The sequence below is a fragment of the Spermophilus citellus genome (assembly GCF_964194105.1).
Source record: "Spermophilus citellus genome assembly, chromosome: 4".
In the NCBI taxonomy this organism is placed as follows: Eukaryota; Metazoa; Chordata; class Mammalia; order Rodentia; family Sciuridae; genus Spermophilus; species Spermophilus citellus.
In genome coordinates, this window is record NC_138185.1 from 82,653,656 (window position 1) to 82,677,948 (window position 24,293).

Here is a 24,293-nt window from a genome sequence, read left to right on the forward strand (position 1 = left end):
CCAAAAAACTAAGATTTTTTTGAAAACTCAGCACACATTTTTTCACCCAATCTTGATGACACTTACATGTAATGATCAGTACCCCAATCCACTTGGCTCACCAAATTTTATTCTTCTAGGTTAAACCGTACGTTGGCAGTATCAGTTTTAATTTTTAGGTTTCACTCTGTTTTCTCCTATATGCATACATGTATTTGGAACTCTAAATCAAAAACGGTTTGTGCTAGCTCTTGGAAACTTGACACAATAAAGTAGTTCCAAGTTCTATCTCTATGGTTTGTTTCCTATTGATGTAGCCCTAAGCAGAGACTGGCGCAAATCACTTTCATGGAAAGGGGTTGCCAAGCTTCCAAAAAACTACGAGTTTCCTGAAATCTCAGCCCACATTTTTTCACCCAAACTTGATGACACTTTCAGGTAATGATCAGCACCCCAGTCCCACTTGGCTCACCAAATTTCGTTCTTCTAGGTTAAACAGTTCCTTGGCAGTATCAGTTTTAATTTTTCAGTTTCACTCTGTTTTCTCCTATATGGATACATGTAGTTGGAACTCTAAATCAAACACGGTTTGTGGTAGCTCTTGGAAACTTGACACAATAAAGTAGTTCCATGTTCTATCTCTATGGTTTGTTTCCTATTGACGTAGCCCTAAGCAGAGACTGGCGCAAATCCCTTTCATGGAAAGGGGTTGCCAAGCTTCCAAAAAACTACGAGTTTCCTGAAATCTCAGCACACATTTTTTTCACCCAATCTTGATGACACTTTCAGGTAATGATCAGTACCCCAATTCCACTTGGCTCACCAAATTTCGTTCTTCTAGGTTAAACCGTTCGTTGGCAGTATCAGTATAAATTTTTAGATTTCACTCTGTATTCTCCTATATGGATACATGTATTTGGAACTCTAAATCAAACACGGTTTGTGCTAGCTCTTGGAAACTTGACACAATAAAGTAGTTCCAAGTTCTGTCTCTATGTTTTGTTTCCTATTAATGTAGTGCTAAGCAGAGACCGGCGCAAATCACTTTAATGGAAAGGGGTTGCCAAACTTCCAAAAAACTACGAGTTTTCTGAAATCACAGCATACATTTTTTCACCCAATCTTGATGACACTTTCAGGTAATGATCAGTACCCCAATCCCACTTGGCTCACCAAATTTTGTTCTTCTAGGTTAAACCGTTCGTTGGCTGTAACAGTTTTAATTTTTAGGTTTCATTCTGTTTTCTCCTATATGGATACATGTAATTGGAACTCTAAATCAAACACGGTTTGTGCTAGCTCTTTGAAAGATGACACAATAAAGTAGTTCCAAGTTCTATCTCTATGGTTTGTTTCTTATTGATGTAGCCCTAAGCAGAGACTGGCGCAAATCACTTTCATGGAAAGGGGTTGCCAAGCTTCGAAAAAAATACGAGTTTCATGAAATCTCAGCACACATTCTTTCACCCAATCTTGATGACACTTTCAGGTAATAATCAGTACCCTAATCCCACTTGGCTCACCGAATTTCGTTTTTCTAGGTTAAACCGTTCGTTGGCAGTATCAGTTTTAATTTTTAGGTTTCACTCTGTTTTCTCCTATACGGATATATGTAGTTGGAACTCTAAATCAAACACGGTTTGTGGTAGCTCTTGGAAACTTGACACAATAAAGTAGTTCCATGTTCTATCTCTATGGTTTGTTTCCTATTGATGTAGTCCTGAGCAGAGACTGGCGCAAATCCCTTTCATGGAAAGGGGTTGCCAAGCTTCCAAAAAACTACGAGTTTCCTGAAATCTCAGCACACATTTTTTTCACCCAATCTTGATGACACTTTCAGGTAATGATCAGTACCCCAATCCCACTTGGCTCACCAAATTTCGTTCTTCTAGGTTAAACCGTTCGTTGGCAGTATCAGTATAAATTTTTAGATTTCACTCTGTATTCTCCTATATGGATACATGTAGTTGGAACTCTAAATCAAACACGGTTTGTGCTAGCTCTTGGAAACTTGACACAATAAAGTAGTTCCAAGGTCTATCTCTATGGTTTGTTTCCTATTGATGTAGCCCTAAGCAGAGACTGGCGCAAATCACTTTCATGGAAAGGGGTTGCCAAGCTTCCAAAAAACTAAGAGTTTCCTGAAAACTCAGCACACATTTTTTCACCCAATCTTGATGACACTTACATGTAATGATCAGTACCCCAATCCACTTGGCTCACCAAATTTCGTTCTTCTAGGTTAAACCGTTCGTTGGCAGTATCAGTATAAATTTTTAGATTTCACTCTGTATTCTCCTATATGGATACATGTATTTGGAACTCTAAATCAAACACGGTTTGTGCTAGCTCTTGGAAACTTGACACAATAAAGTAGTTCCAAGTTCTGTCTCTATGTTTTGTTTCCTATTAATGTAGTGCTAAGCAGAGACCGGCGCAAATCACTTTAATGGAAAGGGGTTGCCAAACTTCCAAAAAACTACGAGTTTCCTGAAATCACAGCATACATTTTTTCACCCAATCTTGATGACACTTTCAGGTAATGATCAGTACCCCAATCCCACTTGGCTCACCAAATTTTGTTCTTCTAGGTTAAACCGTTCGTTGGCTGTAACAGTTTTAATTTTTAGGTTTCATTCTGTTTTCTCCTATATGGATACATGTAATTGGAACTCTAAATCAAACACGGTTTGTGCTAGCTCTTTGAAAGATGACACAATAAAGTAGTTCCAAGTTCTATCTCTATGGTTTGTTTCTTATTGATGTAGCCCTAAGCAGAGACTGGCGCAAATCACTTTCATGGAAAGGGGTTGCCAAGCTTCGAAAAAAATACGAGTTTCATGAAATCTCAGCACACATTCTTTCACCCAATCTTGATGACACTTTCAGGTAATAATCAGTACCCTAATCCCACTTGGCTCACCGAATTTCGTTTTTCTAGGTTAAACCGTTCGTTGGCAGTATCAGTTTTAATTTTTAGGTTTCACTCTGTTTTCTCCTATACGGATATATGTAGTTGGAACTCTAAATCAAACACGGTTTGTGGTAGCTCTTGGAAACTTGACACAATAAAGTAGTTCCATGTTCTATCTCTATGGTTTGTTTCCTATTGATGTAGTCCTGAGCAGAGACTGGCGCAAATCCCTTTCATGGAAAGGGGTTGCCAAGCTTCCAAAAAACTACGAGTTTCCTGAAATCTCAGCACACATTTTTTTCACCCAATCTTGATGACACTTTCAGGTAATGATCAGTACCCCAATCCCACTTGGCTCACCAAATTTCGTTCTTCTAGGTTAAACCGTTCGTTGGCAGTATCAGTATAAATTTTTAGATTTCACTCTGTATTCTCCTATATGGATACATGTAGTTGGAACTCTAAATCAAACACGGTTTGTGCTAGCTCTTGGAAACTTGACACAATAAAGTAGTTCCAAGGTCTATCTCTATGGTTTGTTTCCTATTGATGTAGCCCTAAGCAGAGACTGGCGCAAATCACTTTCATGGAAAGGGGTTGCCAAGCTTCCAAAAAACTAAGAGTTTCCTGAAAACTCAGCACACATTTTTTCACCCAATCTTGATGACACTTACATGTAATGATCAGTACCCCAATCCACTTGGCTCACCAAATTTTATTCTTCTAGGTTAAACCGTTCCTTGGCAGTATCAGTTTTAATTTTTAGGTTTCACTCTGTTTTCTCCTATATGCATACATGTATTTGGAACTCTAAATCAAACACGGTTTGTGCTAGCTCTTGGAAACTTGACACAATAAAGTAGTTCCAAGTTCTATCTCTATGGTTTGTTTCCTATTGATGTAGCCCTAAGCAGAGACTGGCGCAAATCACTTTCATGGAAAGGGGTTGCCAAGCTTCTAAAAAACTACGAGTTTCCTGAAATCAGCACACATTTTTTCACCCAATCTTGATGACACTTTCAGGTAATACTCAGTACCCCAATCCCACTTGGCTCACCAAATTTCGTTCTTCTAGGTTAAACCGTTCGTTGGCAGTATCAGTTTTAATTTTTAGGTTTCACTCTCTTTTCTCCTATACGGATACATGTAGTTGTAACTCTAAATCAAACACAGTTTGTGCTAGCTCTTGGAAACTTGACACAATAAAGTAGTTCCAAGTTCTATCTCTATGGTTTGTTTCCTATTGATGTAGCCCTAAGCAGCGACCAGCGCAAATCATTTCATTGAAAGGGGTTGCCAAGCTTCCAAAAAACTACGAGTTTCCTGAAATCTCAGCATACATTTTTTCACCCACTCTTGTAGACACTTTCAGGTAATGATCAGTACCCCAATCCCACTTGGCTCACCAAATTTCGTTCTTCTAGGTTAAACCGTTCGTTGGCAGTATCAGTTTTAATTTTTAGGTTTCACTCTGTTCTCCTATATGGATACATGTAGTTGGAACTCTAAATCAAATACGGTTTGTGCCAGCTCTTTGAAACTTGACAAAATAAAGTAGTTCCAAGTTCTATCTCTATGGTTTGTTTCCTATTGATGTAGCCCTAAGCAGAGACCTGCGCAAATCACTTTCATGGAAAGTTGTTGCCAAGCTTCCAAAAAACTACGAGTTTTCTGAAATCTCAGCACACATTTTTTGACCCAAACTGGATGACACTTTCAGGTAATGATCAGTACCCAAATCCCACTTGGCTCACCAAATTTCGTTCTTCTAGGTTAAACCGTTCGTTGGCAGTACAGTTTTAATTTTTAGGTTTCACTCTGTTTTCTCCTATATGGATACATGTAGTTGGAACTCTAAATCAAACACGGTTTGTGCCAGCTCTTGGAAACTTGACACAATAAAGTAGTTCCAAGTTCTATCTCTATGGTTTCTTTCCTATTGATGTAGCCCGAAACATAGACTGGCGCAAATCACTTTCATGGAAAGGGGTTGCCAAGCTTCCAAAAAACTACGAGTTTCCTGATCTCTGCATACATTTTTTCCCCCAATCTTGATGACACTTTCAGGTAATGATCAGTACCCCAACCCACTTGGCTCACCAAATTTCGTGCTTCTAGGTTAAACCGTTCGTTGGCAGTAACAGTTTTAATTTTTAGGTTTCACTCTGTTTTCTCCTATATGGATACATGTATTTGGAACTCTAAATCAAACACGGTTTGTTCTAGCTCTTTGAAACTTGACACACTAAAGTAGTTCCAAGTTCTATCTCTATGGTTTGTTTCCTATTGATGTAGCCCTAAGCAGAGACTGGCGCAAATCACTTTCATGGAAAGGGGTTGCCAAGCTTCCAAAAAATTACGAGTTTCCTGAAATCTCAGCATACATTTTTTAACCCAATCGTGATGACACTTTCAGGTAATGATTAGGACAACAATTCCACATGGCTCACCGAATTTCATTCTTCTAGGTTAAACCGTTCGTTGGCACTATCAGTTTTAATTTTTAGGTTTCACTCTGTTTTCTCCTATATGGATACATGTAGTTGGAACTAAAATCAAATACGGTTTGTGCCAGCATTTGAAACTTGACACAATAAAGTAGTTCCAAGTTCTATCTCTATGGTTCGTTTTCTATTGATGTAGCCCTAAGCACAGACCGGCGCAAATCACTTTCATGGAAAGTTGTTGCCAAGCTTCCAAAAAACTACGAGTTTCCTGAAATCTCAGCACACATTTTTTCACCCAATCTGGATGACACTTTCAGGTAATGATCAGTACCCCAATCCCACTTGGATCACCAAATTTCCTTCTTCTAAGTTAAACCGTTCGTTGGCTGTAACAGTTTTAATTTTTAGGTTTCACTCTGTTTTCTCCTATATGGATATATGTAGTTGGAACACTAAATCAAACATGGTTTGTGTTAGCTCTTTAAACTTGACACAATAAACTAGTTCCAAGTTCTATCTCTATGGTTTGTTTCCTATTGATGTAGCCCTAAGCAGAGACCAGCGCAAATCACTTTCATGGAAAGGGGTTGCCAAGCATCCAAAAAAATACGAGTTTCCTGAAATGTCAGCATACATTTTTTCACCAATCTTGATGACACTTTCAGGTAATGATCAGTACCCCAATCCCACTTGGCTCACGAAATTTCGTTCTTCTAAGTTAAACCGTTCGTTGGCAGTATCAGTTTAATTTTTAGGTTTCAATCTGTTTTCTCCTATATGAATACATGTAGTTGGAACTCTAAATCAAACACGGCTTGTGCTAGCTCTTGGAAACGTGACACAATAAAGTAGTTCCAAGTTCTATCTCTATGGTTTGTTTCCTATTGATGTAGCCCTAAGCAGAGACTGGCGCAAATCACTTTCATGGAAAGGGGTTGCCAAGCTTCCAAAAAACTACTAGTTTCCTGAAATCAGCACACATTTTTTCACCCAATCTTGATGACACATTCAGGTCATGATCAGTACCCCAATCCCACTTGGATCACCAAATTTCGTTCTTCTAGGTTAAACCGTTCATTGGCAGTATCAGTTTTAATTTTTAGGTTTCACTCTGTTTTCTCCTATAAGAATACATGTAGTTGGAACTCTAAATCAAACACGGTTTGTGCTAGCTCTTGGAAACTTGACACAATAAAGTAGTTCCAAGTTCTATCTCTATGGTTTGTTTCCTATTGATGTAGCCCTAAGCAGAGACCAGCGCAAATCATTTCATGGAAAGGGGTTGCCAAGCTTCCAAAAAACTAATAGTTTCCTGAAATCACCACACATTTTTTCACCCAATCTTGATGACACTTTCAGGTAATACTCAGTACCCCAATCCCACTTGGCTCACCAAATTTCGTTCTTCTAGGTTAAACCGTTCGTTGGCACTATCAGTTTTAATTTTTAGGTTTCACTCTGTTTTCTCCTATATGGATACATGTAGTTGGAACTCTAAATCAAATACGGTTTTTGCCAGCTCTTGGAAACTTGACACAATAAAGTAGTTCCAAGTTCTATCTCTATGGTTTGTTTCCTATTGATGTAGCCCTAAGCAGAGACCGGCGCAAATCACTTTCATAGAAAGTTGTTGCCAAGCTTCCAAAAAACTAGGAGTTTCCTGACATCTCAGCACACATTTTTTCACCCAATCTGGATGACACTTGCAGGTAATGATCAGTACCCAAATCCCACTTGGCTCACCAAATTTCGTTCTTCTACGTTAAACCGTTCGTTGGCAGTACAGTTTTAATTTTTAGGTTTCACTCTGTTTTCTCCTATATGGAATCATGTAGTTGGAACTCTAAATCAAACACGGTTTGTGCTAGCTCTTTGAAACTTGACACAATAAAGTAGTTCCAAGTTCTGTCTCTATGGATTGTTTCCTATTGATGTAGCCCTAAGCAGAGACTGGCACAAATCACTTTCATGGAAACGGGTTGCCAAGCTTCCAAAAAACTACGAGTTTCCTGAAATCAGCATATATTTTTTCACCAAAACTTGATGACACTTTCAGGTAATGATCAGTACCCCAATCCCACTTGGCTCACCAAATTTCGTTCTTCTAGGTTAAACCGTTCGTTGGCAGTAACAGTTTTAATTTTTAGGTTTCACTCTGTTTTCTTCTATATGGATACATGTAGTTGGAACTCTAAATCAAACATGGTTTGTGCTAGATCTTGGAAACTTGACACAATAAAGTAGTTCCAAGGTCTATCTCTATGGTTTGTTTTCGATTGATGTAGCCCTAAGCAGAGACCGGCACAAATCACTTTCATGGAAAGGGGTTGCCAAACTTCCAAAAAACTACGAGTTTCCTGAAATCTCAGCATATATTTTTTCACCCAATCTTGAAGACACTTTCAGATAATGATCAGTTCCCCAATCCCACTTGGCTCTCCAAATTTCGTTCTTCTAGGCTAACCCGTTCATTGGCAGTAACAGTTTAAATTTTTAGGTTTCACTCTGTTTTCTCCTATATGGATACATGTAGTTGGAACTCTAAATCAAACACGGTTTGTGCTAGCTCTTTGAAACTTGACACAATAAACTAGTTCCAAGTTCTATATCTATGGTTTGTTTCCTATTGATGTAGCCCTAAGCAGAGACTGGCACAAATCACTTTAATGGAAAGCGGTTGCCAAGCTTCCAAAAAACTACGAGTTTCCTGAAATCTCAGCACACATTTTTTCACCCAATCTTGATGACACTTTCAGATAATGATCAGTACCCCAATCTCACTTGGCACAACAAATTTCGTTCTCTAGGTTTAACCGTTCGTTGGCAGTAACAGTTTTAATTTTTATGTTTCACTCTGTTTTCTCCTATGTGGATACATGTAGTTGGAACTCTAAATCAAACACGGTTTGTGCTAGCTCTTGGAAACTTGACACAATAAAGTAGTTCCAAGCTCTATCTCTTTGGTTTGTTTCCTAATTATGTAGCCCTAAGCAGAGACCAGCGCAAATCATTTCATGGAAAGGGGTTGCCAAGCTTCCAAATAAACTACGTGTTTCCTGAAAACTCAGCATATATTTTTTCACCCAATCTTGATGACACTTTCAGGTAAAGATCAGTACCCCAATCCTACTTGGCTCACCAAATTTCGTTCTTCTAGGTTAAACCGTTCGTTGGCAGTAAGAGTTAAATTTTTAGGTTTCACTCTGTTTTCCCCTATATGGATACATGTAGTTGAAAATCTAAATCAAACACGGTTTGTGCAAGCTCTTTGAAACTTGACACAATAAAGTAGTTCCAAGTTCTATCTCTATAGTTTGTTTCCTATTGATGTAGACCTAAGCAGAGACCTGCGCAAATCACTCTCATGGAAAGTTGTTCCCAAGCTTCCAAAAAACTACGAGTTTCCTGAAATCTCAGCACACATTTTTTTCACCCAAACTTGATGACACTTTCAGGTAAATATCAGTACCCCAATCCCACTTGGCTCACCAAATTTGGTTCTTCTAATTTAAACCGTTCGTTGGCAGTAACAGTTTTAATTTTTAGGTTTCACTCTGTTTTCTCCTATATGGATACATGTAGTTGAAACTCTAAATCAAACACGGTTTGTGGAAGCCCTTGGAATGTTGACACAATAAAGTAGTTCCAAGTTCTTTCTCTATGGTTTGATTCCTATTGATGTAGCCCTAAGCAGAGACTGGAGCAAATCACTTTAATGGAAAGGGGTTGCCATGCTTCCAAAAAACTACGAGTTTCCTGAAATCTCCGCATATATTTTTTCACCCAATCTGGATGACACTTTCAGGTAATGATCAGTACCCCAATCCCACTTGGCTCACCAATTTTCGTTCTTCTAGGTTAAACCGTTCGTTGGCAGTATCAGTTTTAATTTTTAGGTTTCACTCTGTTTTCTCCAATATGGATACATGTATTTGGAACTCTAAATCAAACACGGTTTGTGCTAGATCTTGGAAACTTGACACAAAAGTAGTTCCAAGTTCTATCTCTATGGTTTGTTTCCTATTGATGTAGCCCTAAGCAGAGACCGGCGCAAATCACTTTCATGGAAAGGGGTTGCCAAACTTCCAAAAAACTACGAGTTTCCTGAAATCTCAGCATATATTTTTTCACCCAATCTTGAAGACACTTTAAGATAATGATCAGTTCCCCAATCCCACTTGGATCACCAAATTTCGTTCTTCTAGGTTAAACCGTTCGTTGGCTGTAACAGTTTTAAATTTAGGTTTCATTCTGTTTTCCCCTATATGGATACATGTAATTGGAACTCTAAATCAAACACGGTTTGTGCTAGATCTTGGAAACTTGACACAATAAAGTAGTTCCAAGTTCTATCTCTATGGTTTTTTTCCTATTGCTGTAGTCCCAAGCAGAGACCAGTGCAAATCACTTTCATGGAAAGGGGTTGCAAACTTCCAAAAAACTACGAGTTTCCTGAAATCTCAGCAAACATTTTTTCACCCAAACTTGAAGACACTTTCAGATAATGATCAGTTCCCCAATCCCACTTGGCTCACCAAATTTCGTTCTTCTAGGTTAACCCGTTCATTGGCAGTAACAGTTTTAATTTTTAGGTTTCACTGTGTTTTCTCCTATATGGATACATGTAGTTGGAACTCTAAATCATACACGGTTTGTGCTAGCTCTTGGAAAGTTGAAACAATAAAGTAGTTCCAAGGTCTATCTCTATGGTTTGTTTCCTATTGATGTAGCCCTAAGCAGAGACTGGCACAAATCACTTTCATGGAAAGGGGTTGCCAAGCTTCCAAAAAATACGAGTTTCCTGATATCTCAGCACACATTTTTTCTCCCAATCTTGATGACACTTTCAGGTAATGATCAGCACCCCAATCCCACTTGGCTCACCAAATTTCGTTCTTCTAGGTTAAACAGTTCGTTGGCAGTATCAGTTTTAATTTTTAGGTTTCACTCTGTTTTCTCCAATATGGATACATGTAGTTGGAACTCTAAATCAAACACGGTTTGTGCTAGCTCTTGGAAACTTGACACAATAAAGTAGTTCCAAGTTCTTTCTCTATGGTTTGTTTCCTATTGATGTAGCCCTAAGCAGAGACCGGCGCAAATCACTTTCATGGAAAGGGGTTGCCAAACTTCCAAAAAACTACGAGTTTCCTGAAATCTCAGCATACATTTTTTCACCCAATCTTGAAGACACTTTCAGGTAATGATCAGTACCCCAATCCCACTTGGCTCACCAAATTTCGTTCTTCTAGGTTAAACCGTTCGTTGGCAGTAACAGTTTTAATTTTTAGGTTTCTCTCTGTTGTCTCCTATTGGATACATATATTTGGAACTCTAAATCAAACACGGTTTGTCCTAGCTCTTTGAAACTTGACACAATAAAGTAGTTCCAAGTTATATCTCTATGGTTTGTTTCCTATTGATGTAGCCCTAAGCAGAGACTGGCGCAAATCACTTTCATGAAATTTGTTGCCAAGCTTCCAAAAAACTACGAGTTTCCTGAAATCTCAGCACACATTATTTCACCCAATCTTGATGACACTTTCAGGAAATGATCAATACCCCAATCCCACTTCCCTCAGCAAACTTCATTCTTCTAGGTTAAACCGTTCGTTGGCAGTAACAGTTTTAATTTTTAGGTTTCACTGTGTTTTCACCTATATGGATACATGTAGTTGGAACCCTAAATCAAACACGGTTTGTGCTAGCTCTTGGAAACTTGAAACAATTAAGTAGTTCCAAGGTCTATCTCTATGGTTTGTTTCCTATTGATGTAGCCCTAAGCAGAGACTGGCGCAAATCACTTTCATGGAAAGGGGTTGCCAAGCTTCCAAAAAATACGAGTTTCCTGATATCTCAGCACACATTTTTTCACCCAAACTTGATGACACTTTCAGGTAATGATCAGTACCGCAATCCCACTTGGCTCACCAAATTTCGTTCTTCTAGGTTAAACCGTTCGTTGGCAGTAACAGTTTTAATTTTTAGGTTTCACTCTGTTTTCCCCTATAAGGATACATGTAGTTGGAATTCTAAATCAAAAATGATTTGTGCTAGCTCTTTGAAACTTTACAAAATAAAGTAGTTCCAAGTTCTATCTCTATGGTTTGTTTCCTATTGATGTAGCCCTAAGCAGAGACCGGCACAAATCATTTAATCAAAAGGGGTTGCCAAGTTTCCAAAAAACTACGAGTTTCCCAAATCTCAGCATACATTTTTTCTCCCAATCTTGAAGACACTTTCAGGTAATGATCAGTACCCCAATCCCACTTGGCTCACCAAATTTCGTTCTTCTAGGTTAAACCGTTCGTTGGCAGTAACAGTTTTAATTTTTAGGTTTCACTCTGTTTTCTCCTATATGGATACATGTAGTTGGAACTCTAAATCAAACACGGTTTGTGCTAGCCCTTGGAAACTTGACACAATAAAGTAGTTCCAAGTTCTATCTCTATGGTTTGTTTCCTATTGATGTAGCCCTAAGCAGAGACTGGCACAAATCACTTTCATGGAAAGGGGTTGCCAAGCTTCCAAAAAACTAAGATTTTTTTGAAAACTCAGCACACATTTTTTCACCCAATCTTGATGACACTTACATGTAATGATCAGTACCCCAATCCACTTGGCTCACCAAATTTTATTCTTCTAGGTTAAACAGTACGTTGGCAGTATCAGTTTTAATTTTTAGGTTTCACTCTGTTTTCTCCTATATGCATACATGTATTTGGAACTCTAAATCAAAAACGGTTTGTGCTAGCTCTTGGAAACTTGACACAATAAAGTAGTTCCAAGTTCTATCTCTATGGTTTGTTTCCTATTGATGTAGCCCTAAGCAGAGACTGGCGCAAATCACTTTCATGGAAAGGGGTTGCCAAGCTTCTAAAAAACTACGAGTTTCCTGAAATCAGCACACATTTTTTCACCCAATCTTGATGACACTTTCAGGTAATACTCAGTACCCCAATCCCACTTGGCTCACCAAATTTCGTTCTTCTAGGTTAAACCGTTCGTTGGCAGTATCAGTTTTAATTTTTAGGTTTCACTCTCTTTTCTCCTATAGGGATACATGTAGTTGTAACTCTAAATGAAACACGGTTTGTGCTAGCTCTTGGAAACTTGACACAATAAAGTAGTTCCAAGTTCTATCTCTATGGTTTGTTTCCTATTGATGTAGCCCTAAGCAGAGACAGGCGCAAATCACTTTCATGGAAAGGGGTTGCCAAGCTTCCAAAAAACTACGAGTTTCCTGAAATCTCAGCCCACATTTTTTCACCCAAACTTGATGACACTTTCAGGTAATGATCAGCACCCCAGTCCCACTTGGCTCACCAAATTTCGTTCTTCTAGGTTAAACAGTTCCTTGGCAGTATCAGTTTAAATTTTTCAGTTTCACTCTGTTTTCTCCTATATGGATACATGTAGTTGGAACTCTAAATCAAACACGGTTTGTGGTAGCTCTTGGAAACTTGACACAATAAAGTAGTTCCATGTTCTATCTCTATGGTTTGTTTCCTATTGACGTAGCCCTAAGCAGAGACTGGCGCAAATCCCTTTCATGGAAAGGGGTTGCCAAGCTTCCAAAAAACTACGAGTTTCCTGAAATCTCAGCACACATTTTTTTCACCCAATCTTGATGACACTTTCAGGTAATGATCAGTACCCCAATTCCACTTGGCTCACCAAATTTCGTTCTTCTAGGTTAAACCGTTCGTTGGCAGTATCAGTATAAATTTTTAGATTTCACTCTGTATTCTCCTATATGGATACATGTATTTGGAACTCTAAATCAAACACGGTTTGTGCTAGCTCTTGGAAACTTGACACAATAAAGTAGTTCCAAGTTCTGTCTCTATGTTTTGTTTCCTATTAATGTAGCGCTAAGCAGAGACCGGCGCAAATCACTTTAATGGAAAGGGGTTGCCAAACTTCCAAAAAACTACGAGTTTCCTGAAATCACAGCATACATTTTTTCACCCAATCTTGATGACACTTTCAGGTAATGATCAGTACCCCAATCCCACTTGGCTCACCAAATTTTGTTCTTCTAGGTTAAACCGTTCGTTGGCTGTAACAGTTTTAATTTTTAGGTTTCATTCTGTTTTCTCCTATATGGATACATGTAATTGGAACTCTAAATCAAACACGGTTTGTGCTAGCTCTTTGAAAGATGACACAATAAAGTAGTTCCAAGTTCTATCTCTATGGTTTGTTTCTTATTGATGTAGCCCTAAGCAGAGACTGGCGCAAATCACTTTCATGGGAAGGGGTTGCCAAGCTTCCAAAAAACTACAATTTTCCTGAAATCTCAGCACATATTTTAACCCAATCTGGGTGACACTTTCAGGTAATGATCAGTACCCCAATCCCACTTGGCTCACCAAATTTCGTTCTTCTAGGTTAAATGGTTCATTGGCAGTAACAGTTTTAATTTTTAGGTTTCACTCTGTTTTCTCCTATATGGATACATGTATTTGGAACTCTAAAACAAACACGGTTTGTGCTAGCTCTTGAAAACGTGACACAATAAAGTAGTTCCAAGTTCTATCTCTATGGTTTGTTTCCTATTGATGTACCCCTAAGCAGAGACTGGCGCAAATCACTTTCATGGAAATGGGTTGCCAAGCTTCCGAAAAACTACGAGTTTCCTGAAATCTCAGCACACATTTTTTCACTCAATTTTGATGACTCTTTCAGGTAATGATCAGTACCCCAATCCCACTTGGCTCACCAAATTTCATTGTTCTAGGTTAAACCGTTCGTTGGCAGTAACAATTTTAATTTTTAGGTTTCACTCTGTTTTCTCCTACATGGATACATATAGTTGGAACTCTAAATCAAACACGGTTTGTGCTAGCTCTTTAAAACTTGACACAACAAAGTAGTTCCAAGTTCTATCACTATGGTTTGTTTCCTATTGATGTAGCCCTAAGCAGAGATCGGCGCAAATAACTTTCATGGAAAGGGTTTGACAAGCTTCCAAAAAACCACGAGTTTCCTGAAATCTCAGCACACATTTTTTCACCCAATCTTGATGACACTTTCAGGTAATGATCAGTACCACAATCCTACTTGGCTAACCAAATTTCGTTCTTCTAGGTTAAACCGTTCGTTGGCTGTAACAGTTTTAATTTTTAGGTTTCACTCTGTTTTCTCCTATATGGATACATATAGTTGGAACTCTAAATCAAACACGGTTTGTGCTAGCTCTTTGAAACTTCACACAATAAAGTAGTTCCATGTTCTATCTCTATGGTTTGTTTCCTATTGATGTAGCCCTAAGCAGAGACCGGCGCAAATCACTTCCATGGAAATGGGTTGCCAAGCTTCCAAAAAACTACGAGTTTCCTGAAATCTCAGCACACATTTTTTCACCCAATCTTGATGACACTTTCAGGTAATGATCAGTACCCCAATCCCACTTGGCTCACCAAATTTCGTTCTTCTAGGTTAAACCGTTCGTTGGCAGTAACAGTTTTAATTTTTAGTTTTCACTCTGTTTTCTCCTATATGGATACATGTAGTTGGAACTCTAAATCAAACACGGTTTGTGCTAGCTCTTGAAAACTTGACACAAGAATGTAGTTCCAAGTTCTATCTCTATGGTTTGTTTCCTATTGAGGTAGCCCTAAGCAGAGACCGGTGCAAATGACTTTCATGGAAAGGGGTTGCCTACCTTCCAAAAAACTATGAGTTTCCTAAAATCTCAGCACACATTTTTTCACCCAATCATGATGACAGTTTCAGGTAATGATCAGTACCCCAATCAAACTTGGCTCACCAAATTTCGTTCTTCTAGGTTAAACCATTCGTTGGCAGTAACAGTTTTAATTATTAGGTTTCACTTGTTTTCTCCTACATGGATACATGTAGTTGGAACTCTAAATCAAACACGGTTTGTGCTAGCTCTTGAAAACTTGACACAATAAAGTAGTTCCATGTTCTATCTCTATGGTTTGTTTCCTATTGATGTAGCCCTAACCAGAGACTGGCGCAAATCACTTTCATGGAAAGGGGTTGCCAAGCTTCCAAAAAACTACGAGTTCCCTGAAATCTCAGCACACATTTTTTCACCCATTATAAATGACACTTTCTGGTAATGATCAGTACCCCAATCCCACTTGGCTCACCAAATTTCGTTCTTCTAGGTTAAATGGTTCATTGGCAGTAACAGTTTTAATTTTTAGGTTTCACTCTGTTTTCTCCTATATGGATAATGTAGTTGGAACTCTAAATCAAACACGGTTTGTGCTAGCTCTTGAAAACGTGACACAATAAAGTAGTTCCAAGTTCTATCTCTATGGTTTGTTTCCTATTGATGTAGCCCTAAGCAGAGACTGGCGCAAATCACTTTCATGGAAATGGGTTGCCAAGCTTCCCAAAAACTACGAGTTTCCTGAAATCTCAGCACACATTTTTTCACCCAATCTTGATGACTCTTTCAGGTAATGATCAGTACCCCAATCCCACTTGGCTCACCAAATTTCATTCTTCTAGGTTAAACCGTTCGTTGGCAGTAACAATTTTAATTTTTAGGTTTCACTCAGTTTTCTCCTATATGGATACATGTAGTTGGAACTCTAAATTAAACACAGTTTGTGCTAGCTCTTTGAATCTTGACAAAATAAAGTAGTTCCAAGTTCTATCTCTATGGTTTGTTTCCTATTGATGTAGCCCTAAGCAGAGACGGGCGCAAATCACTTTCATGGAAAGGGGTTGCCAAGCTTCCAAAAAACTACGAGTTTCATGAAATCTAAGCACACATTTTTTCACACAATCTTTATTATAATTTCAGATAATGATCAGTAAGCCAATCCCACTTGGCTCACCAAATTTCGTTCTTCTAGGTTAAACCGTTCATTCGCAGTAAAGTTTCAATTTTTAGGTTTCACTCTGTTTTCTCCTATATGGATACATATAGTTGGAACTCTAAATCAAACACGGTTTGTGCTAGCTCTTTGAAACTTCACACAATAAAGTACTTCCAAGTTCCATCTCTATGGTTTGTTTCTTATTCATGTAGCCCTAATGAGAGACCGGCGTAAATCACTTTAATTGAAAGGGGTTGCCAAGCTTCCAAAAAACTACGAGTTTCCTGAAATCCCAGCACACATTTTTACACCCAATCTTGATCAGACTTTCAGGTAATGATCAGTACCCCAATCCCACTTGGCTCACCAAATTTCGTTCTTCTAGGTTAAACCGTTCGTTGGCAGAAACAGTTTTAATTTTTAGGTTTCACTCAGTTTTCTCCTATATGGATACATGTAGATGGAACTCTAAATTAAGCACGGTTTGTGCTAGCTCTTTGAATCTTGACAAAATAAAGTAGTTCCAAGTTCTATCTCTATGGTTTGTTTCCTATTGATGTAGCCCTAAGCAGAGACTGGCGCAAATCACTTTCATGGAAAGGGGTTGCCAAGCTTCCAAAAAACTACGAGTTTCCTGAAATCTAAGCACACATTTTTTCACAAAATCTTGATTATAATTTCAGATAATGATCAGTAAGCCAATCCCACTTGGCTCACCAAATTTCGTTCTTCTAGGTTAAACCGTTCATTCGCAGTAAAGTTTTAATTTTTAGGTTTCACTGTTTTCTCCTATATGGATACATATAGTTGGAACTCTAAATCAAACACGGTTTGTGCTAGCTCTTTGAAACTTCACACAATAAAGTACTTCCAAGTTCCATCTCTATGGTTTGTTTCCTATTCATGTAGCCCTAATGAGAGACTGGCGTAAATCACTTTAATTGAAAGGGGTTGCCAAGCTTCCAAAAAACTACGAGTTTCCTGAAATCCCAGCACACATTTTTACACCCAATCTTGATGAGATTTTCAGGTAATGATCAGTACCCCAATCCCACTTGGCTCACCAAATTTCATTGTTCTAGGTTAAACCGTTCGTTGGCAGTAACAGTTTAAATATTTAGGTTTCACTCAGTTTTCTCCTATATGGATACATGTAGTTGGAACTCTAAATCAAAGACGGTTTGTGCTAGCTCTTTGAAACTTGACACAATAAAGTAGTTCCAAGTTCATTCTTTATGGTTTGTTTCCTATTCATGTAGCCCTAATGAGAGACCTGGGTAAATCCCTTTAATGGAAAGGGGTTACCAAGCTTCCAAAAACTAAGAGTTTCCTGGAATCCCAGCACAAATTTTTACACCAAATCTTGATGAGACTTTCAGGTAATGATCAGTACCCCAATCCCACTTGGCTCACCAAATTTCGTTCATCTAGGTTAAACCATTCGTTGGCAGCAACAGTTTAAATATTTAGGTTTCACTTAGTTTTCTCCTAAATGGATACATACAGTTGGAACTCTAAATCAAAGACGGTTTGTGCTAGCTCTTTGAAAATTGACACAATAAAGTAGTTCCAAGTTACATCTCTATGGTTTGTTTCCTATTAATGTAGCCATAAGCAGAGACTGGCACAAATCACTTTCATGGAAACGGGTTGCCAAGCTTCCAAAAAACTACGAGTTTCCTGATATCTCAGCACACATTTTTTCACCAATATTGATGACACTTTCAGGTAATGATCAGTACCCAAATCCCACTTGGCTCACCAAATTTTGTTCTTCTAGGTTAAACCGTTCGTTGGCAGAAACAGTTTCAATTTTTAGGTTTCACTCTGTTTTCTCCTATATGGATACATATAGTTGGAACTCTACCTCAAACATAGTTTGTGCTAGGTCTTTGAAACTTCACACAATAAAGTACTTCCAAGTTCTATCTCTATGGTTTGTTTCTTATTCATGTAGCCCTAATGAGAGACCGGCGTAAATCACTTTAATGGAAAGGGGTTGCCAAGCTTCCAAAAAACCACGAGTTTTCTGAAATCTCAGCACACATTTTTTCACCCAATCTTGATGACACTTTCAGATAATGATCAGTACCCCAATCCCACTTGGCTCACCAAAGTTTGTTCTTCTAGGTTAAACCGTTCGTTGGCAGTAACAGTTTAAATTTTTAGGTTTCACTCTCTTTTCTCCTATATGTATACATGTAGTTGGGACTCTAAATCAAACACGGTTTGTGCTAGCTCTTTGAAAATTGACACAATAAAGTAGTTCCAAGTTCTATCTCTACGGTTTTTTTCTTATTGATGTAGCCCTAAGCAGAGACCGGCGCAAATCACTTTCATGGAAAGGGGTTGACAATCTTATAAAAAACCACGAGTTTCCTGAAATCTCAGCACACATTTTTTCACCCAATCTTGATGACACTTTCAGATAATGATCAGTACCCCAATCCCACTTGGCTCACCAAATTTCGTTCTTCTAGGTTAAACAGTTAATTGGCAGAAACAGTTTCAATTTTTAGGTTTCACTCTGTTTTCTCCTATATGGATACATATAGTTGGAACTCTACATCAAACATAGTTTGTGCTAGGTCTTTGAAACTTCACACAATAAAGTACTTCCAAGTTCTATCTCTATGGTTTGTTTCCTATTCATGTAGCCCTAATGAGAGACCGGCGTAAATCACTTTTATGGAAAGGGGTTGCCAAGCTTCCAAAAAACTACGAGTTTCCTGAAATCCCAGCACACATTTTTACACCCAATCTTGATGAGACTTTCAGGTAATGATCAGTACCCCAATCCCTCTTGGCTCACCAAATTTCGTTCTTCTAGGTTAAACCGTTCGTTGGCAGTAACAGTTTTAATTTTTAGGTTTCACTCTGTTTTCTCCTATATGTATACATGTAGTTGGGACTCTAAATCAAAGACGGTTTGTGCTAGCTCTTTGAAACTTGACACAATAAAGTAGTTCCAAGTTATATCTCTATGGTTTGTTTCCTATTGATGTAGCCCTAAGCAGAGACTGGCACAAATCACTTTCATGGAAACGGGTTGCCAAGCTTCCAAAAAACTACGAGTTTCCTGAAATCTCAGCACACATTTTTTCACCCAATTTTGATGACACTTTCAGGTAATGATCAGTACCCCAATCCCACTTGGCTCACCAAATTTCCTTCTTCTAGGTTAAACCGTTCGTTGGCTGTAACAGTTTTAATTTTTAGGTTTCACTCTGCTTTCTCCTATATGGATACATGTAGATGAAACTCTAAATCAAACACGGTTTGTGCTAGCTCTTTGAAACTTCACACAATAAAGTACTTCCAAGTTCTATCTCTATGGTTTGTTTCCTATTCATGTAGCCCTAATGAGAGACCAGCGTAAATCACTTTCATGGAAAGGGGTTGCCAAGCTTCCAAAAAACTACGAGTTTCCTTAAATCCCAGCAAACATTTTTACACGCAATCTTGATGAGACTTTCAGGTAATGATCAGTACCCCAATCCCACTTGGCTCACCAAATTTCGTTCTTCTAGGTTAAACCGTTCGGTGGCAGTAACAGTTTAAATATTTAGGTTTCACTCAGTTTTCTCCTATATGGATACATATATTTGGAACTCTAAATCAAAGATGGTTTGTGCTAGCTCTTTGAAACTTGACACAATAAAGTAGTTCCAAGTTCTATCTCTATGGTTTGTTTCCTATTGATGTAGCCCTAAGCAGAGACCGGCGCAAAACACTTTCATGGAAAGGGGTTGACAAGCTTCCAAAAAACCACGAGTTTTCTGAAATCTCAGCACACATTTTTTCACCCAATCTTGATGACACTTTCAGATAATGATCAGTACCCCAATCCCACTTGGCTCACCAAAGTTTGTTCTTCTAGGTTAAACCGTTCGTTGGCAGTAACAGTTTAAATTTTTAGGTTTCACTCTCTTTTCTCCTATATGTATACATGTAGTTGGGACTCTAAATCAAACACGGTTTGTGCTAGCTCTTTGAAAATTGACACACTAAAGTAGTTCCAAGTTAAATCTCTATGGTTTGTTTCCTATTCATGTAGCCCTAATGAGAGACCGGCGTAAATCACTTTAATGAAAAGGGGTTGCCAAGCTTCCAAAAAACGACGAGTTTCCTGAAATCACCACACATTTTTTCACCCAATCTTGATTACACTTTCAGGTAATGATCAGTACCCCAATCCCACTTTGCTCACCAAATTTCGTTCTTCTAGGTTAAACCGTTCGTTGGCAGTAACAGTTTTAATTTTTAGGTTTCACTCTGTTTTCTCCTATATGTATACATATAGTTGGGACTCTAAATCAAAGACAGTTTGTGCTAGCTCTTTGAAACTTGACACAATAAAGTAGTTCCAAGTTCTATCTCTATGGTTTTTTTCCTATTAATGTAGCCCTAAGCAGAGACTGGCACAAATCACTTTCATGGAAACGGGTTGCCAAGCTTCCAAAAAACTACGAGTTTCCTGAAATCTCAGCACACATTTTTTCACCCAATCTTGATGACACTTTCAGGTAATGATCAGTACCCCAATCCCACTTGGCTCACCAAATTTCGTTCTTCTAGGTTAAACCGTTCGTTGGCTGTAACAGTTTTAATTTTTAGGTTTCACTCTGTTTTCTCCTATATGGATACATATATTTGGAACTCTAAATCAAACACAGTTTGTGCTAGCTCTTTGAAACTTGCCACAATAAAGTAGTTCCAAGTTCTATCTCTATGGTTTGTTTCCTATTGATGTAACCCTAAGCAGAGACCGGCGCAAATCACTTCCATGGAAAGTGGTTGCCAAGGTTCCAAAAAACTACGAGTTTCCTGAAATCTCAGCACACATTTTTTCACCCAATCTTGATGACACTTTCAGGTAATGATCAGTACCGCAATCCCACTTGGCTCACCTAATTTCGTTCTTCTAGGTTAAACCGTTCGTTGGCAGTAACAGTTTTTATTTTTAGGTTTCACTCTGTTTTCTCCTATGTGGATACATGTATTTGGAACTCTAAATCAAAGACGGTTTGTGCTAGCTCTTTGAAACGTGACACAATAAAGTAGTTCCAAGTTCTATCTCTACGGTTTGTTTCCTATTGATGTAGCCCTAAGCAGAGACCAGCGCAAATCACTTTAATGGAAAGGGGTTGCCAAGCTTCCAAAAAACTACGAGTTTCCTGAAATCTCAGCACACATTTTTTCACCCAATCTTGATGACACTTTCAGATAATGATCAGTATCCCAATCCCACTTGGCTCACTAAATTTCGTTCTTCTAGTTTAAACCATTCGTTGGCAGTAACAGTTTTAATTTTTAGGTTTCACTCTGTTTTCTCCTATATGTATACATGTATTTGAGACTCTAAATCAAAGACGGTTTGTGCTAGCTCTTTGAAACTTGACACAATAAAGCAGTTCCAAGTTCTATCTCTATGATTTGTTTGCTATTGATGTAGCCCTAAGCAAAGACTGGCGCAAATCACTTTAATGGAAAGGGGTTGACAAGCTTCCAAAAAACTACGAGTTTCCTGAAATCTCAGCACACATTTTTTCACCCAAACTTGATGACACTTTCAGGTAATGATCAGTACCCCAATCCCACTTTGCTCACCAAATTTCGTTCTTCTAGGTTAAACCGTTCGTTGGCTGTAACAGTTTTAATTTTTAGGTTTCACTCTGTTTTCTCCTATATGGATACATATAGTTGGAACTCTAAATCAAAGACGGTTTGTGCTAGCTCTCTGAAACTTCACACAATAAAGTACTTCCAAGTTCTATCTCTATGGTTTGTTTCCTATTCATGTAGCCCTAATGAGAGACCGGAGTAAATACTTTCATGGAAAGGGGTTGACAAGCTTCCAAAAAACCACGAGTTTCCTAAAATCTCAGCACACATTTTTTCACCCAATCTTGATGACACTTTCAGGTCTTGATCAGTACCCCAATCCCACATGACTCACCAAATTTCGTTCGTCTAGGTTAAACCGTTCATTGGCAGTAACAGTTTTAATTTTTAGATTTCACTCTGTTTTCTCCTATATGGATAAATGTAGTTGGAACTCTAAATCAAACACGGTTTGTGCTAGCCCTTGGAAACTTGACACAATAAAGTAGTTCCAAGTTCTGTCTCTATGGTTTGTTTCCTATTGATGTAGCCCTAAGCAGAGACTGGCACAAATCACTTTCATGGAAAGGGGTTGCCAAGCTTCCAAAAAACTACGAGTTTCCTGAAATCTCAGCATATATTTTTTCACCCAATCTTGATGACACTTTCAGGTAATGATCAGTACCCCAATCCAACTTGGCTCACCAAATTTCGTTCTTCTAGGTTAAACCGTTCGTTGGCAGTAACAGTTTTAATTTTTAGGTTTCACTCTGTTTTCTCCTATATGGATACATGTAGTTGGAACTCTAAATCAAACACGATTTGTGCTAGCCCTTGGAAACTTGACACAATAAAGTAGTTCCAAGTTCTATCTCTATGGTTTTTTTCCTATTGATGTAGCCCTAAGTAGAGACTGGCACAAATCACTTTCATGGAAAGGGGTTGCAAAGTTCCAAAAACTACGAGTTTCCTGAATTCTCAGCATACATTTTTTCACCCAATCGTGATGACACTTTCAGGTAATGATCAGTACCCCAATCCCACTTGGCTCACCAAATTTCGTTCTTCTAGGTTAAACCGTTCGTTGTCAGTAACAGTTTTATTTTTTAGGTTTCACTCTGTTTTCTCCTATATGGATACATGTAGTTGGAACTCTAAATCAAACACGGTTTGTGCTAGATCTTGGAAACTTGACACAATAAAGTAGTTCCAAGGTCTATCTCTATGGTTTGTTTCCTATTGATGTAGCACTAAGCAAGACCGTTGCAAATCACTTACATGGAAAGTTGTTGCCCAGCTTCCAAAAAACTACGAGTTTCCTGAAATATCAGCACACATTTTTTCACCCAATCTTGATGACACTTTCAGGTAATGATCAGTAAACCAATCTCACTTGGCTCACCAAATTTCGTTCTTCTAGGTTAAACCGTTCGTTGGCAGTATCAGTTTTAATTTTTAGGTTTCACTCTCTTTTCTCCTGTATGGATACATTTAGTTGGAACTCTAAATCAAACACGGTTTGTGCTAGATCTTGGAAACTTGACACAATAAAGTAGTTCCAAGTTCTATTTCTATGATTTGTTTCCTATTGATGTAGCCCTAAGCAGAGACTGGCGCAAATCACTTTCATGGAAAGGGGTTGCCAAGCTTCCAAAAAATACAAGGTTCTTGAAATCTCAGCACACATTTTTTCACCCAAACTTAATGACACTTTCAGGTAATGATCAGTACCCCAATCCCACTTGGCTCACCAAATTTCGTTCTTCTAGGTTAAACCGTTCGTTGGCAGTAACAGTTTTAATTTTTAGGTTTCACTCTGTTTTCTCCTATATGGATACATGTAGTTGGAACTCTAAATCAAACACGGTTTGTGCTAGCCCTTGGAAACTAGACACAATAAAGTAGTTCAAGTTTTATTTCTATCGTCTGTTTCCTATTGATGTAGCCCTAAGCAGAGACTGGCACAAATCACTTTCATGGAATGGGGTTGCCAAGCATCCAAAAAACTACGAGTTTCCTGAAATCTCAGCATGCATTTTTTCACCCAATCGTGATGACACTTTCAGGTAATGATCAGTACCCCAATCCCACTTGGCTCAACAAATTTCGTTCTTCTAGGTTAAACCGTTCGTTCGGAGTAACAGTTTTAATTTTTAGGTTTCACTCTGTTTTCTCCTATATGGATACATGTAGTTGGAACTCTAAATCAAACACGGTTTGTGCTAGCTCTTTCAAACTTGACACAATAAAGTAGTTCCAAGTTCTATCTCTATGGTTTGTTTCCTATTGATGTAGCCCTAACCACAGACCCGCGCAAATCACTTTCATGGAAATTTGTTCCCAAGCTTCCAAAAAACTACGAGTTTCCTGAAATCTCAGCACACATTTTTTCACCCAATTTTGATGACACTTTGAGGTATTGATCAGTACACCAATCTCACTTGGCTCACCAAATTTCATTCTTCTAGGTTAAACCGTCCGTTGGCAGTATCAGTTTTAATTTTTTGGTTTCACTCTGTTTTCTCCTATACGGATACATGTAGT